The sequence below is a fragment of the Oryctolagus cuniculus genome, chromosome 12, assembly GCF_051225735.1.
Source record: "Oryctolagus cuniculus isolate XC-2025 breed Fujian yellow rabbit chromosome 12, ASM5122573v1, whole genome shotgun sequence".
Classification (NCBI taxonomy): domain Eukaryota; kingdom Metazoa; phylum Chordata; class Mammalia; order Lagomorpha; family Leporidae; genus Oryctolagus; species Oryctolagus cuniculus.
The window spans coordinates 94515234-94530364 of NC_142878.1; the positions used below are offsets into that span (position 1 = coordinate 94515234).

At 39.8% G+C, this 15131-nt stretch overlaps 1 long non-coding RNA gene across 1 annotated transcript in view; it reads right to left on the minus strand.

The window, feature by feature from the left end:
• LOC149123171 (uncharacterized) overlaps positions 1-15131 on the minus strand; it is a 97583-nt gene that overhangs the window by 67139 nt on the left and 15313 nt on the right. The gene's annotated exons all lie outside the window — the stretch shown is intronic.

Below are 15131 nucleotides of genomic sequence, written 5' to 3' on the forward strand. Positions count from 1 at the left end.
CCATTGTGGTTCTCTGGGGAGTGAACCAGCAGATGGAAGACTTTTCTATCTCTCTGCCTCTGCCTCTCTATAACTCTGCCTTTCAAATAAATAAATATTTAAAAAAAAAAGAAAATAAATCTCATTAAGAATAATGTTTGGAATAACACAGGAAGGAGGAATTTTGTAACTGTGAAGCTCTAATGTCCTACATACTTTCCTACAGATTACTTCTAAAGGTACAGTTTAGGGAGCCAAGATGGCGGAATAGTGAGGGCACGCACCAAGAGTCCGGGAAAATTTAGTTTAATAAAAGTGGAGTTATGATAGCCTCAGAAAAAGGATCAGGAAAAAATTGCAGAGGAAACTCTTCTGGATCTAGTGTCTGTGACTTGGAGGACCTACTGGGAGAGTAAGGTCGCCCACCACACGGAAGCCAAGCAGAGGGAGCCGCAGGGTCTGCACACCACTGCAGGAAGGGAAGTGGATGTCACACAGACACCAGTGGGGAGAGCAGAGACACCCAGGGCTCCGAGTCCACACATCAGCGCTGGAAGGGGAGGTGAGCTCAGTAACCAGAGACATTGGCGGGGAAACGGTGGACAGAATCTAGAGGGAAACGGGCTTTGAGGCAGGAAAGTTCACCAGACTGACTACAGGAGAGAAGGAAAAAAAAGAAAAAAAAAGCTGGGGGGTACCGGTACAAACAAGTTTCTCTCTCTCCGCCAACCTTGCAATGGTGAGCAAGAGACAAAGAGCAGGCCGCAGGCCGCACTCGGGATACAGATAACAAGAGGAGAGAGCTAAGGCTACAATTCAGTAGCCTAGGCAACCCAGTGGGAGTCTGCAGAAGAAACTGAACCTGCACAGATTCTTTGGGTAGAAGCCAGAGATCGGAAGCTAAATACCATCAATTCTGCTCAGCCGTGCGGTATTACTTACCTCCTGAATAAAAAATAAAAAATAAATAAATAAATAAATAAATAAATAAATAAAAGAGAGAGATTTACCATGCATAACCTGAGGGTGTCACCTTTGCACACCCGTAACCTGGAAGAACCAAGCAGAGCTCTCAGGCCACACCCATCTCAAGCCTCCAAGGCTCCTCCAACAGCATGCAGTCCACTTAACACAGACATAGTATAAATTAAAAAAAAACTCACAGTGAGGGAAGAAGAATTAACAATGCCAACCAACAAACACAAAAATCAAGGGAACAAGATCAACGATGACACTATGACGCCTCCAAATAAACAAAACACCGCAAGCCAAGATTATGAAAAGGATGAGATAGAAGAAATGCAAGATACAGATTTCAAAAAATTTATGATAAGAACATCTAGAAGTTTTCAAAAGCAAATCCTTGAACTACAGAAATCCTTATTGGACAGGATTAAAATCTCTCTTGTGAAAACGAAATTTTAAGGAAGAGTCAAAATGAAACTCAGAAACTAGTAGAACAGGAAAGTGTTATAGTGAAGAGAAATCAAAATGAAATGAAGAACTCAATAGATCAAATGACAAACACATTAGAAAGTCTAAAAAACAGAGTAAGTGAAACAGAAGAGAGAATATCGGACTTAGAAGACAGAGAACAGGAAAACATACAGTCAAACCAAAGAAAAGAAGAGGAAATTAGAAATCTAAAAAATATCATTGGTAATCTACAGGATACTATTTACAAAACCAACATTCGAGTTCTAGGAGTTCCTAAAGGCATGAAGAGAGAGAAAGGATTAGAAGGCCTTTTTAGTGAGATACTAGCAGAGAACTTTCCAGGTTTGGAGAAGGACAGAGACATCCTAGTACAGGAAGCTCATAGAACCCCCAATAAACATGACCAAAAGAGATCCTCACCACGACACATTGTAATTAAACTCACCACAGTGAAACAGAAAGAAAAGATCCTAAAATATGCAAGAGAGAAACGTCAGATTACTCTCAGAGGATCTCAAATTAGACTCACAGCAGACTTCTCATCAGAAACACTATAGTCTAGGAGGGAATGGCGAGACATAGCACAGGTGCTAAGAGAGAAAAATTGCCATCCCAGAATATTATATCCTGCAAAGCTCTCATTTGTGACCGAAGGTGAAATAAAGACCTTTCACAGCAAACAGAAATTGAAAGACTTTGTGGCCACTCGTCCGGCCCTGCAAAAGATACTTAAAGATGTGCTACACGCAGAAACACAGAAACACGACCATCAATATGAAAGAAGGGAAAGGAAGAAAACTTACCAGTAAAAGAGCATGGGAAGTTCAAAGCATATACTAGAAAATATCTCTGGGAAAATGGCAGGGCAAAGTCACTATGTATCAATAGTCACATTAAAGGTTAATGGACTTAACTCTTCAGTTAAAAGACACCAATTGGCTGATTGGCTTAAGGAACAAAAGCCAACTATTTGTTGCCTACAAGAAACACATCTCTCTAACAAAGATGCATGCAGACTGAAAGTGAAAGGTTGGAAAAAGATATTCCATGCCAACAAAAACCAAAAAAAAGCAGGTGTAGCCATATTAATATCAGACAAAATAAACTTTAATACAAAAACTGTTAAGAGAGAAAAAGAGGGGAACTATATAATGATTAGGGGTTCAATTCAACAGGAAGATGTAACTATTATAAATATATATGCACCTAATTACAGGGCACCGGTTTATTTAAAAGATATGTTAAGGGACTTAAAGGGAGATTTAGATTCCAATACAATAGTACTGGGGGACTTCAATACTCCACTCTCAGAAATAGATCATCCGGACAGAAGATCAACAAGGAAATGGTAGATTTAATTGACACTATTGCCCAAATGGATCTAACAGATATATACAGAACCTTCAACCCTACATATACAGACTTCACATTCTTCTCAGCAGTGCATGGAACCTTTTCTAGGATTGATCACATACTAGGCCATAAAGCAAGTCTCAGCAAATTTAAAAGAATTAGAATCATACCATGCAGCTCCTCAGACCACAGCAGAATGAAGCTGGAAATTAGCAACTCAGAAAACCCTAGAAAGTATGCAAACACATGGAGACTGAACAACATGCTCCTGAATGAACACTGGGTCATTCAAGAAATCAAAAGAGAAATAAAAAACTTTCTGGAAGTAAATGAGGATAACAGCACAACATATCAAAACTTATGGGATACAGCAAAAGCAGTATTGAGAGGCAAATTTATAGCAATAGGTGCCTATATCAAGAAATTGGAAAGGTACCAAATAAATGAGCTTTCAGCGCATCTCAAGGACCTAGAAAAACTGCAGCAAACCAAACCCAAATCTAGAAGGAGAAGAGAAATAATTAAAAGCAGAGAACAAATTAACAGGATTGAATCCAAAAAAAAACATTAAAAAAATCAGCCAAGCGAAGAGCTGGATTTTTGAAAAAATAAACAAAATTGACACCCCATTGGCCCAACTAACTAAAAAAAGAAGAGAAAAAAACCAAATCAATAAAATCAGAGATGAAAAAGGAAATGTAACAACAGACACCACAGAAATAAAAAGAATCATCAGAAATTACTACAAGGACTTGTATGCCGGCAAACAGGAAAACCTATCAGAAATGGATAGATTCCTGGACACATGCAATCTACCTAAATTGAACCATGAAGACATAGAAAACCTGAATAGACCCATAACTGAAACAGTAATAAAGGCGCTCCCAACAAAGAAAAGCCCAGGACCAGATGGATTCACTGCTGAATTCTACCAGACATTTAAAGAAGAACTGACTCCAATTCTTCTGAAACTATTCAGAACAATCGAAAAAGAGGGAATCCTCCCAAATTCTTTCTATGAAGCCAGCATCACCTTAATCCCTAAGCCGGAAAAAAATGCAGCACTGAAAGAGAATTGCAGACCAATATCCCTGATGAACATAGATGCAAAAATCCTCAATAAAATTCTCGCCGACAGAATGCAAGTACACATCAGAAAGATCATCCACCCAGATCAAGTGGGATTTGTCCCTGGTATGCAGGGATGGTTCAACATTCGCAAATCAATCAATGTGATTCACCACATTAACAGACTGCAGAAGAAAAACCATATGATTATCTCAATAGATGCCGAGAAAGCATTTGATAAAATTCAACACCCTTTCATGATGAAAACTCTAAGCAAATTGGGTATAGAAGGAACATTCCTCAATATAATCAAAGCAATCTATGAAAAACCCATGGCCAGCATCCTATTGAACGGGGAAAAGTTGCAAGCATTTCCACTGAGATCTGGTACCAGACAGGGATGCCCACTCTCACCACTGCTATTTAACATATTTCTGGAAGTTTTAGCCACAGACATCAGACATGAAAAAGAAATTAAAGGAATACAAATTGAGAAGGAAGAAGTCAAATTATCCCTCTTTGCAGATGATATGATTTTTTATTTAGGGGATCCAAAGAACTCTAAGAGACTATTGGAACTCATACAGGAGTTTGGCAAAGTGGCAGGATATAAAATCAATGCACAAAAATCAACAACCTTTGTATACACAAGCAATGCCATGACTTGAGAAAGAACTGCTAAGATCAATTCCATTCACATAGCTACAAAAACAAATACCTTTGAATAAACTAAACCAGGACGTTAAAGAACTCTACGATGACAATTAGAAAATCTTAAAGAAAGAAATAGAAGAGATACCAAAAAATGGAAAAATCTTCCATGCTCATGGATTGGAAGAATCAACATCATCAAAATGTCCATTCTCCCAAAAGCAATTTATAGATTCAATGCAATACCAACCAAGATACCGGAGACCTTCTTCTCAGCTCTGGAAAAAAGGGTGCTGAAATTTATATGGAGGCACAGGAGACCTCGAATAGCTAAAGCAATCTTGTACAACAAAAACAAAGCTGGAGGCATTACAATACCAGATTTCAGGACACACTACAGGGCAGTTATAATCAAAACAGCATGGTACTGGTACAGAAACAGATGGATAGACCAATGGAACAGAATCGGAACACCAGGAATCAACCCAAATATCTACAGCCAACTTATATTTGATCAAGGATCTAAAACCAATTCCTGGAGCAAGGACAGCCTATTCAATAAATGGTGCTGGAAAAGCTGGATTTCCACGTGCAGAATCATGAAGCAAGACCCCTACCTTACGCCTTACACAAAAATTCACTCAACTTGGATTAAAGACCTAAATCTACAACCTGACACCATCAAGTTATTAGAGAACATTGGAGAAACCCTTCAAGATATTGGCACAGGCAAAGAGTTTCTGGAAAAGACCCGGGAGGCACAGTAGCCAAAGACAAAATTGACTATTGGGATTGCATCAAATTGAGAAGTTTCTGTACTGCAAAAGAAACAGTCAGGAGAGGGAAGAGACAACCGACAGAATGGGAAAAAATATTTGCAAACTATGCAACAGATAAAGGGTTAATAACCACAATCTACAAAGAGATCAAGAAACTCCACGAAAACAAAACAAACAACCTACTTAAGAGATGGGCCAAAGACCTCAATAGACATTTTTCAAAAGAGGAAATCCAAATGGCCAATAGGCACATGAAAAAAATGTCCAAGATCACTAGCAATCAGGGAAATGCAAATCAAAACCACAATGAGGTTTCACCTCGCCCCGGTTAGAATGGCTCACATACAGAAATCTACCAACAACAGATGCTGGCGAGGATGTGGGGAAAAAGGGACACTAACCCACTGTTGGTGGGAATGCAAACTGGTCAAGCCACTATGGAAGTCAGTCTGGAGATTCCTCAGAAACCTGAATATAGCCCTACCGTTCGACCCAGCCATCCCACTCCTTGGAATTTACCCAAAGGAATTTAAATTGGCAAACAAAAAAGCGGTCTGCAGCCTAATGTTTATTGCAGCACAATTCACAATAGCCAAGACCTGGAACCAACCTAAATGCCCATCAACGGTAGACTGGATAGAGAAATTATGGGATATGTACTCTTTAGAATACTATACCGCAGTAAGAATCAATGAAATCCAGTCATTTGCAACAAAATGGAGGAATCTAGAACACATCATGCTGAGTGAAATAAGCCAGTCCCAAAGGGACAAATCCCATATGTTCTCCCTGATGGGTGACAACTGACTGAACACCAAAAAGGAAACCTGTTGAAGTGAAATGGACACTCTGAGAAACGGTAACTTGATCAGCATCGCCCTGACTGTTAATGTACAACTTAATACATTATCCCTCTTAGTATTTTTTTGTCTGTTCTACTTAATATGACTGGTTTAATTCTGTAATTAATACACAGTTATTCTTAAGTGTTGAAATTTAACTGAAATGTAATCCCTGTTAAACATAAGAGTGGGAATAAGAGAAGGAAGAGATGTACAATTTGGGACATGCTCAAGCTGACTTGCCCCAAATGGTAGAGTTAGAAACATACCAGGGGATTCCAATTCAATCGCATCAAGGTGACATGTACCAATGCCATCTCACTATTCCCAGCGATCAACTTCAGTTCACAATTGATCATAATGAAAGGATTAAGAGTCAAAGGGATCACATAAACAAGTCTAGTACCTGCTAACACTAACCAATAGAATAAATAAATGGAGAGTGATCCAACATGGGAAGCGGGATACACAGCACACTCATAGAATGGCAGATGTCCTAAATAGCACTCTGGCCTCAGAATCAGCCCTAAAGGCATTCGGATCTGGCTAAATATCCCATGAGAGTATTTAAGCATGGAAAACCAAGACACTCTGGCAAAAAAAAAAGAAAAAAGACCTAAATGAAAGATCTCTGTGAGTGAGATCCCAGTGGAAAGAACAGGTCATCAAAGAAGGAGGTACCTTTCTCTGAAGGGAGGAGAGAACCTCCACTTTGACTATGACCTTGTCTGAACAAGATAAGAGTCGGAGAACTCAAAAGGCTTCCATAGCCTTGGAAACTCATGACTGGAGCATTGGGAGATTACTGATGCCATAAACAGGAGTGTCAAATTGTAAAGTCAACAACAGGAGTCACTGTGCACTTACTCCTCATGTAGGATCTCTGTCCTTAATGTGCTGTACATTGAGGCTTAGTGCTATAACGAGTACTCAAACAGTATATTTCACTTTGTGTTTCTATGTGGGTGCAAACTGTTGAAATCTTTACTTAATGTATACTAAACTTATCTTCTGTATATATAGAAAATTGAAAATGAATCTTGATATGAATGGAAGGGTAGAGAGAACGGGAAAGGGGAGGGTTGTGGGTGGAAGGCAAGTCATCGGGGGGGAGGGGGATGCCAATGTAGTCCATAAGCTGTATTTTGAAAATCTATATTCATTAAATAAAAGTGTAAAAAAAGATTTTCCAGCAATGTCTCTCACCATGTGTCCAGGACTTCTGGAGCTTGTGGTGTCCCACTGAGACTGCTCAAAGTCTCATCCACACCATGAGTTCTTCCACACACACACTCATTTTTTCCACAGTCCTGGTTCTGAAGCTTCACACATTCACAAGCTTCTAACCTCCTGTTATTTCTCCCCACTGGAGTCAGGAATCTCCAGTCGGCTGATTGCCAGGCACAGAAATGAGCTGGTGCAGCTGTTATGTATGTCCAAATTGGCCTGCTCTATTGGCTTGTATGGCTTTGTAAGGTGATCAGAGAGAAATGTGTTCATACCCTCTTTTTTTTCTCTCCTCTAGTTAGGCTGGTGCACTTTCCCTCACATAGCTTCAAACCTCACTTCCTCTAGGGTCTTCCTTCTGCTTTTTCACCAGAGTCTCAGGCTTCTGCCGTCTTGTCTCACTTCACTTTGCAGCGATGGTGCATAGGCTCTTGGATATTGGAGTCCTGAGCCATGGGTGCCCATTCCCTCCATGTAGTAGAGTTTCCTCTGCCTTTTTTTCATAACTCTTCCCCAAGACTACCACTTTTTTAAAACTATTTTCCCCTGGGCTAGAGAAATAAGCTCCCTCCCTATTCTGCTATCTTGTAACCACCACTGGCTGGCCAATAGCCTTCTTCTAAAGGGCATTTGTAGATTGGCAGTGACAGCAAGCAGAAAGTAAGGTCACTGTGTACGTCCTACCTCCTGCTAGCAGGTGGCTTCCTCTATGACCAACATCCTGCATGGAGAGCATGTTGGCTGCGGCTAAAGAACAACATTCACAATGATCATCACCCAAAGCCACAACCCCATGGGAGACCTGGATTCTCAGATATGTTATATCTACTTGGCTCAGTTTTGATAGGTTATATGTATCCACAAATAAACAATTTTTAATTTTTTTCATTCATCCTTGTTAATATAAATTAGTGATGCCTATTATATCTGTGATATGCATTGTAGTTTCCCCTTCTTTGATTTTGTCGCTCCCCCAGATGTTCCTGGTGCATGTTGTCTCTCTCCTCCTTTATAGTCCTCTTCCACCAATCCATGCTCTGCTACCCACACGCCGAGCACACTGCTCTCCTCCAATCAGGAGCAGGATCAGCTCCTGCAGCTTATCAAACTGATGAGGCAGCTGCGTAGTTGTTTGCTCCTCCCCAGCACCATATTGTGGGAGAGCAGATGCATAGAATAAGTCTCAATTCCAGTAACTTAGTCTAGTCTCAGTTGCTCCCCACAGTTCCCCCTTTCTTTTTATTCTTTGGCATTGATACGCGCCTGTGTTCGGTGCCCCGCGGCACACACTCTGCTCTGCTTGTGGAGTTGCCCACAGGTGCTTACAAGCCCTACCAATCAGGCAAACCGAATCCGAGCCTTCTCATTGACGTATTGTGGGGAGACTTATTGATGTTGATTCATGCCTATCTTCGGTGACCTGTGGTGCATACTCTGTCTGCAGGTGCTTACCGCCTTACTAATCAGGCAGACCGAATCTGAGCCTTCTCATTGCCGTATTGTGGGGATGCCTTATTTTTCTCTGTTTCTCTATCTCCAGGCATTCCTATTTCTCTTATTTTCCATCTATACTTCTGTTTCTCTTATCCCCGTGGCTTCCCGGCGCCCGCCCTGTGGGGGCTTCTTGGCGCCCCGCACTGCAGCGGCTTCCCAGCTCTGCATGGCTTCAGCCCGCGCTTCTCTCCTCTGTGCGGCTTCCCGGCTTTGCGCGTCCTCCGCGGTCTCCACGCCTTTTCACGCCCGCACCACAGCCTCCGCACCAGCCCCGCGCTCTCCTATCTACTCGCGCCCCATGCGCTCTCTCCACTCATGCCCCGTGTGCTTTCTCTGCGCTCCGCGGCTTCCGTGAATCACGGCCTAGCTCACGTTTCCACTACCAGTTCAGTTTTCAGTCTAAGCACCCCGGGCTAACCTGACGAATTCCAACCTAGCTTACGTCTCTGCTTTTCAGTTTGGCTTCCCGTCTTTTGCTCCCCAGGCTAATCTGACGGATCCCAACCTAGCTTACATCTCCACTTCCGGTATAGTTTTTTCGCCTTTTGCTCCCCGGACTAACTTGACGAATTCCAACCTAGCTTACATCTCCACTTCGGCCTACCCCCGCGGCTTCATTTTCCCTAGCTTATATTTTTCTTTACCCGGTACATTTCCTAGCTTTCTTCCAACAATATTTCTCTCTCATTTCTCCTGGCTTCTCCCCACAGCCCATATCCAAGTCTGTTTCTTCTAGCTTTCACTTTCGCTTTCAACCTTAGCTTTCTCCTAGCTTCTCCCCGCAGTCCATATCCAAGTCTAAGTTTTTTCTAGCTTTCACTTTCACTTTCAATCCTAGCTTCTTCCGGCACTTTTTCCATCCGGCTTTCCCCTAGGCTCTTTGCTAGTCTCTCTCTCCGGTATTTTCCTGCTTCTTCCCTCCTAGGTTTCATATCCTTGTCACGGCACCATTATGTCGCTCCCCCAGATGTTCCTGGTGCATGTTGTCTCTCTCCTCCTTTATAGTCCTCTTCCACCAATCCATGCTCTGCTACCCACACGCCGAGCACACTGCTTTCCTCCAATCAGGAGCAGGATCAGCTCCTGCAGCTTATCAAACTGATGAGGCAGCTGCGTAGTTGTTTGCTCCTCCCCAGCACCATATTGTGGGAGAGCAGATGCACAGAATAAGTAACTTAGTCTAGTCTCAGTTGCTCCCCACAGATTTTATTTACTTGAACCTAGTATTTATAACCTAGTGAAAGGATTGTTTCTTCTATTAAAAATAAAATCTTTATTTTGCTTATCTTTAATGTTAACATTCCATTTATGACCTATGCTATTACTTTCATCTTGTATTTGGCTTATTCTTGTTTTCTAGGATTCTTGAGACGAATACTTAGGTTGTTGATTGGAAATCTTTCTGTTTAGATGTTTGGCCATGGCAATGTCTGTGTATAGAAAGGCTATTGACTTTTGTGCATTAATATTATATTCTGCTACTTTAACAAAGTTTTTTTATGAATTCTAATCATCTACTAGTGAACTCTTTTGGCTTCCCTACGTTGAGAACCATGTCATTTTCAAATAGGAATAATCTGAATTCCCACTTTTTAATTTGTATCCCTTTGATTTCCTCTTCTTATCAAATGGTTATGTCTAAAACTTCAAGGTGTATATTGTTTGTCTTTTTAAACAATAAAATTATGAACTGAATTAATAGAAAAATACATGATGAGGCAACAGAGGTATATGACTAAATATTTTTAATGATGGATCTGAAATGACTAGTGTTTGTGGCACACATTATTTTGCAATGGAATTGGCCACTGCTTGCAATGCTGGCCTCCTATATTGTAGTGGTACTTTGTGTATATTCTATTAATGAACCTGGGAAGGCAATGGAACATGACCCAAATGCTTTGGAATGTGCCCATATAGCAGATGTAAATAAAATTACTTGCTCCTGGCTCTGTCCTCACCAAAACCTGTTTATTTTAGCATCTTTGGAAGTGAGCCAAGAAAAAGATGCTTGATGTGTCTGTGTCTCTGTTTTTGTCTTTCATTTCTCTGCCTTTCAAATAATTAGATATTTAAAAAGAAAAGGCTGAATTCAGTTAATAATCCTTGAGGTTATTTTAATTAGCTAGACTCACTCTTTGCTCATCACTCCTTTTATTTATACCACTTGGACTATATAATTTTCTGTATTCAGGACAAATTAATCACTATAGCTTCCTTGTTGACTCAAGAGTCAGACAAAGGAGTGGCTTATGATTAGCCAATTTTTGGTGAGTATGATGTTCACAATTTTTCTCATATTAGAGTTTCCCTTGGAAACTATATCTCCATTCCCAGAAGGAACAACTCCTGTTGGCAGAGGTGTGTGATGAACAAAGAGAGCAATTCCAGGAAAAGGACATATAAACTCACAAAGTCCATGGTGCTGAGCTAGCTCATTCATCCCTGAAATTTCATTTTTATCTCAAGCAATATGAAATTGGGACCTATTTTTTCATCATTACTAGTTTCTGAGCTGTGAGATGAGGGAACCTAGGCTTGGAAGCTCAAGTTTAAGGTTCCCACATTTGTAGAATATCACTTATGACAATGGCAGTATAGAAAAAACACAGGAATTTGAACAGGGAAAATCATATCTGTGCAATAAAGGAAACCAGGGAGAGGCTGTGGGCCTAAAACCAGTACACTGTCTTACTCCCACTGAAGTTCACATTAGCCATGGCCATTCCCTGTTAGACAAGAACAACAGTGGCAGTAGAGGCTCTATGTAATTCTTGTGTTGATATCTTGCATGAGTTATAGAAGAAACTAGCGAACAGAGAAAGTTAAGATCTGACTCTCAGAGCTATAAATAAAGATTTGATAGATCATCAGATGAATGTATAGAGAAATGGATTTCAAGGGTTTTGAATTAATTCCCAGAGACTGGAACTTTTGTTTTGTGCAATGAATTTAAATGCACCCACAGTAAGACTCATCATTTTATTCTAGTAAATGTACTATAGTAGTTTTCTGAATTCTGGAATATTACCCATGAATAACACACTAATTATTTGATTAGGTCACAGCAAATATCTTTTGATGGATTAGATATAAGTTGCCATAGGAATATTAGCTTCTTGTTTAAGTATCTTAAAGTAGAATAGCATCATGTTTTCCATATTTTATACATGTATCTGTAACAAGCAGATGTGTGTTTAGAAATACAGTATAATTATCAGAATTGAAAACAAAGGGAAAGCAAATAATAATCATCATAAAACCTGTTCCCACATTTCAATTTATCCATTTTTTAACTTTTATTTACTAAATATAAATTTCTAAAGTACAGTTTATGGATTACAAAGGCTTCCCCCCCCCATAAATTCCCTCCCACCAACAACCCTCCCATCTCCTGCTGCCTCTCCAATTCCATTCACATCAAGATTCATTTTCAATTATCTTTATGTACAGATCAATTTAGTCTACATTAAGTAAAGATTTCAACAGTTTGCACCCACACAGACCAATTAAGTGTAAAATAATGTTTGAGTACTCATTATAGCATTAATTCACATTGAACATCACATAAAGGACAGAGATCTACATGAGGAGTAAGTACACAGTGACTCCTGTTGTTAACTTAACAAATTGACACTCTTGTTTAAGGCATCAGTAATCACCCTAGGCTCTAGTCATGAGTTGCCAAGGCTATGGAAGCATTTTGAGTTCACTGACTTCGATCTTATGTCAACAAGGTCATAGTCAAACTGGAAATTCTCTCCTCCCTTCAGAGAAAGGTACCTCCTTCTTTTATGGCCCCAATCTTTCCACTGGGATCTCACTCCAGCAGATCTTTCATTTAGGTCTTCTTTTTTTCCCAGAGTGTCTTGGCTTTCCATGCCTGAAATACTCTCATGGGCTCTTCAGCCAGGTCCGAATGCCTTAAGGGCTGATTTTGAGGCCAGAGTGCTGTTTAGGACATCTGCCATTCTATGAGTCTGCTGTGTATCCCGCTTCTCATGTTGGATCATTCACTCCCTTTTTGATTCTGTCAGCTAGTATTAGCAGACACTACTCTTGTTTATGTGATCCCTTTGACTCATAGGCCTATCAGTATGATCAATTGTGAACTGAAGTTGATCACTTGGACTAGTGAGATGACATTGGTACATGTCACCTTGATGGGATTGAATTGGAATCTCATGGCACATTTCTAACTCCACCATTTGGGGCAAGTCAGCTTGAGCATGTCCCAAATTGTACATCTCCTCCCTCTCATATTCCCACTCTTACATTTAACAGAGATCAGTTTTCACTTAAATTTAAACACCTAAGTATAGTTGTGTGTTAATTACAGAGTTCAACCAGTAGTACTAAAACAAAAAAAAAAAAAAACACTAAAAGGGATAAAGTATTACATTGTACATCAACAGTCAGGACAACAGCAGATCAAGTCACTGTTTCTCATAATGTCCATTTCACTTCAACAGATTTCCCCTTTGGTGTTCAGTTAGTTGTCACCGATCAGGGAGAACATATGATATTTGTCCCTTTGGGCCTGGCTTAATTCACTCAGCATAACATTTTCCAGATTCCTCCATTTTGTTGCAAGTGACAAGATTTCATTGTTTTTTACTGCTGTATAGTATTCTAAAATATGCAAAAGAGAAATGCCTGATTACTTTCAAGGATCTCCAATTAGATTCACATCAGACTTCTAATCAGAAACCCTGCAAGCTGGGAGAGAATGGTGAGATATAGCCCAAGACTTAGAGAAAATACAGTCATCCTATTCTATTATACCCTGCAAAGGTCTCATTTAGGAATAAAGAAGAAACAAAAGCCTTTCATAACAAACAGAATGAATTTGTCACCACTCATCCATCCCTGCAAAGGATGCTGAAGATGTTTTACAAACAGAAACACAGAAACACAGTCATCAACAGAAATAGGGTAAAGGAAGAAAACCTTGCAGTAAGGGATCACAGGAAGTTCAAACTATATATTAGAAATATCTTTGGGAACATAGCAGGGCAAACTCACTACTTATCAGTAGCTGCACTGAAAGTAAATGGCCTCAACTCTCTAGAGATCCCAGTGGAAAGAACAGGTCATCAAAGAAGGAGGTACCTTTCTCTGAAGGGAGGAGAGAACTTCCACCTTGACTATGATCTTGTCTCAATATGATCAAAGTCGGAAAACTGAAAAAGCCTCCATAGCCTTGGCATCTCATGGCAAGAGCCTAGGGTGATTACTAATGCCATGAACAACAATTGCAATTTGTTAAGTCAACAACAGAAGTCACTGTGCACTTACTCATCATGTAGGATCTCTGTCCTAAATGTGCTGTACATTTTGATTTAATGCTATAACTAGTGCTCAAACAGTATTTTACACATTGTATTTCTGTGTGGGTGTAAACTGTTGAAATCTTTACTTAATATATGCTAAATTGATCTTCTGCATATAAAGATAATTGAAAATGAATCTTGATGTGAATGGAAGGGGAGAGGGACTGGGAGAGAGGAGTGTTACAGATGGGAGGAAAGTTATGGGGGGAAATCATTGTAATCCATAAGCTGTACTTCAGCAATTTATATTCATTAAATAAAAGTTTAAAATAAAAGACACAGACTGGCTGAATGGATTAAAAAACAAAACCCATCTATTTTCTGCTTACAAGAAACACATCTTTCCAACAAAGATGCATGCAGACTGAAAGTGAAAGGTTGGAAAAAGATGTTCCATGCCAAAAGAAATCAAAAAAGAGCTGATGTAGCCACCTTAATATCAGAAAAAATAGACTTTAACACAAAAAATGTTAAGAGAGACGAAGAGAGGCAGTATATAATGATTCAACAGGAAGATGTAACTATTATAAATGTATATACACCAGTTTATTTAAAAGATATGTTAAGGAACTTAAAGGGAGACTTAGACTCCAATACAATAATAAGGGGGGCTTCAATGCTCCCCTTTTAGCAATGGACAGATCAACCAGACAGAAATCAACAAGGAAACAGCAGATTTACTTGACACTAGAGAACAAACAGATCTAAGAGATATGTACAGAAATATTCATCCTAATGTTACAGAATACACATTCTTTTCACTAGTGCATGGGACTTTCTCTAGGATAGACCACATATTAGGCCATAAAGCAAGTCTCAGCAAATTTAAAACAAATCAAAATCATAAAATACATCTCAGACCACAATGGAATGAAGCTGGAAATCAGCAACTCAGGATTCTCTAGAGCATAAGTAAACACATGGAGAATGTCAGCATGCTCCTGAATGAACACTGGGTCATAGAAAAA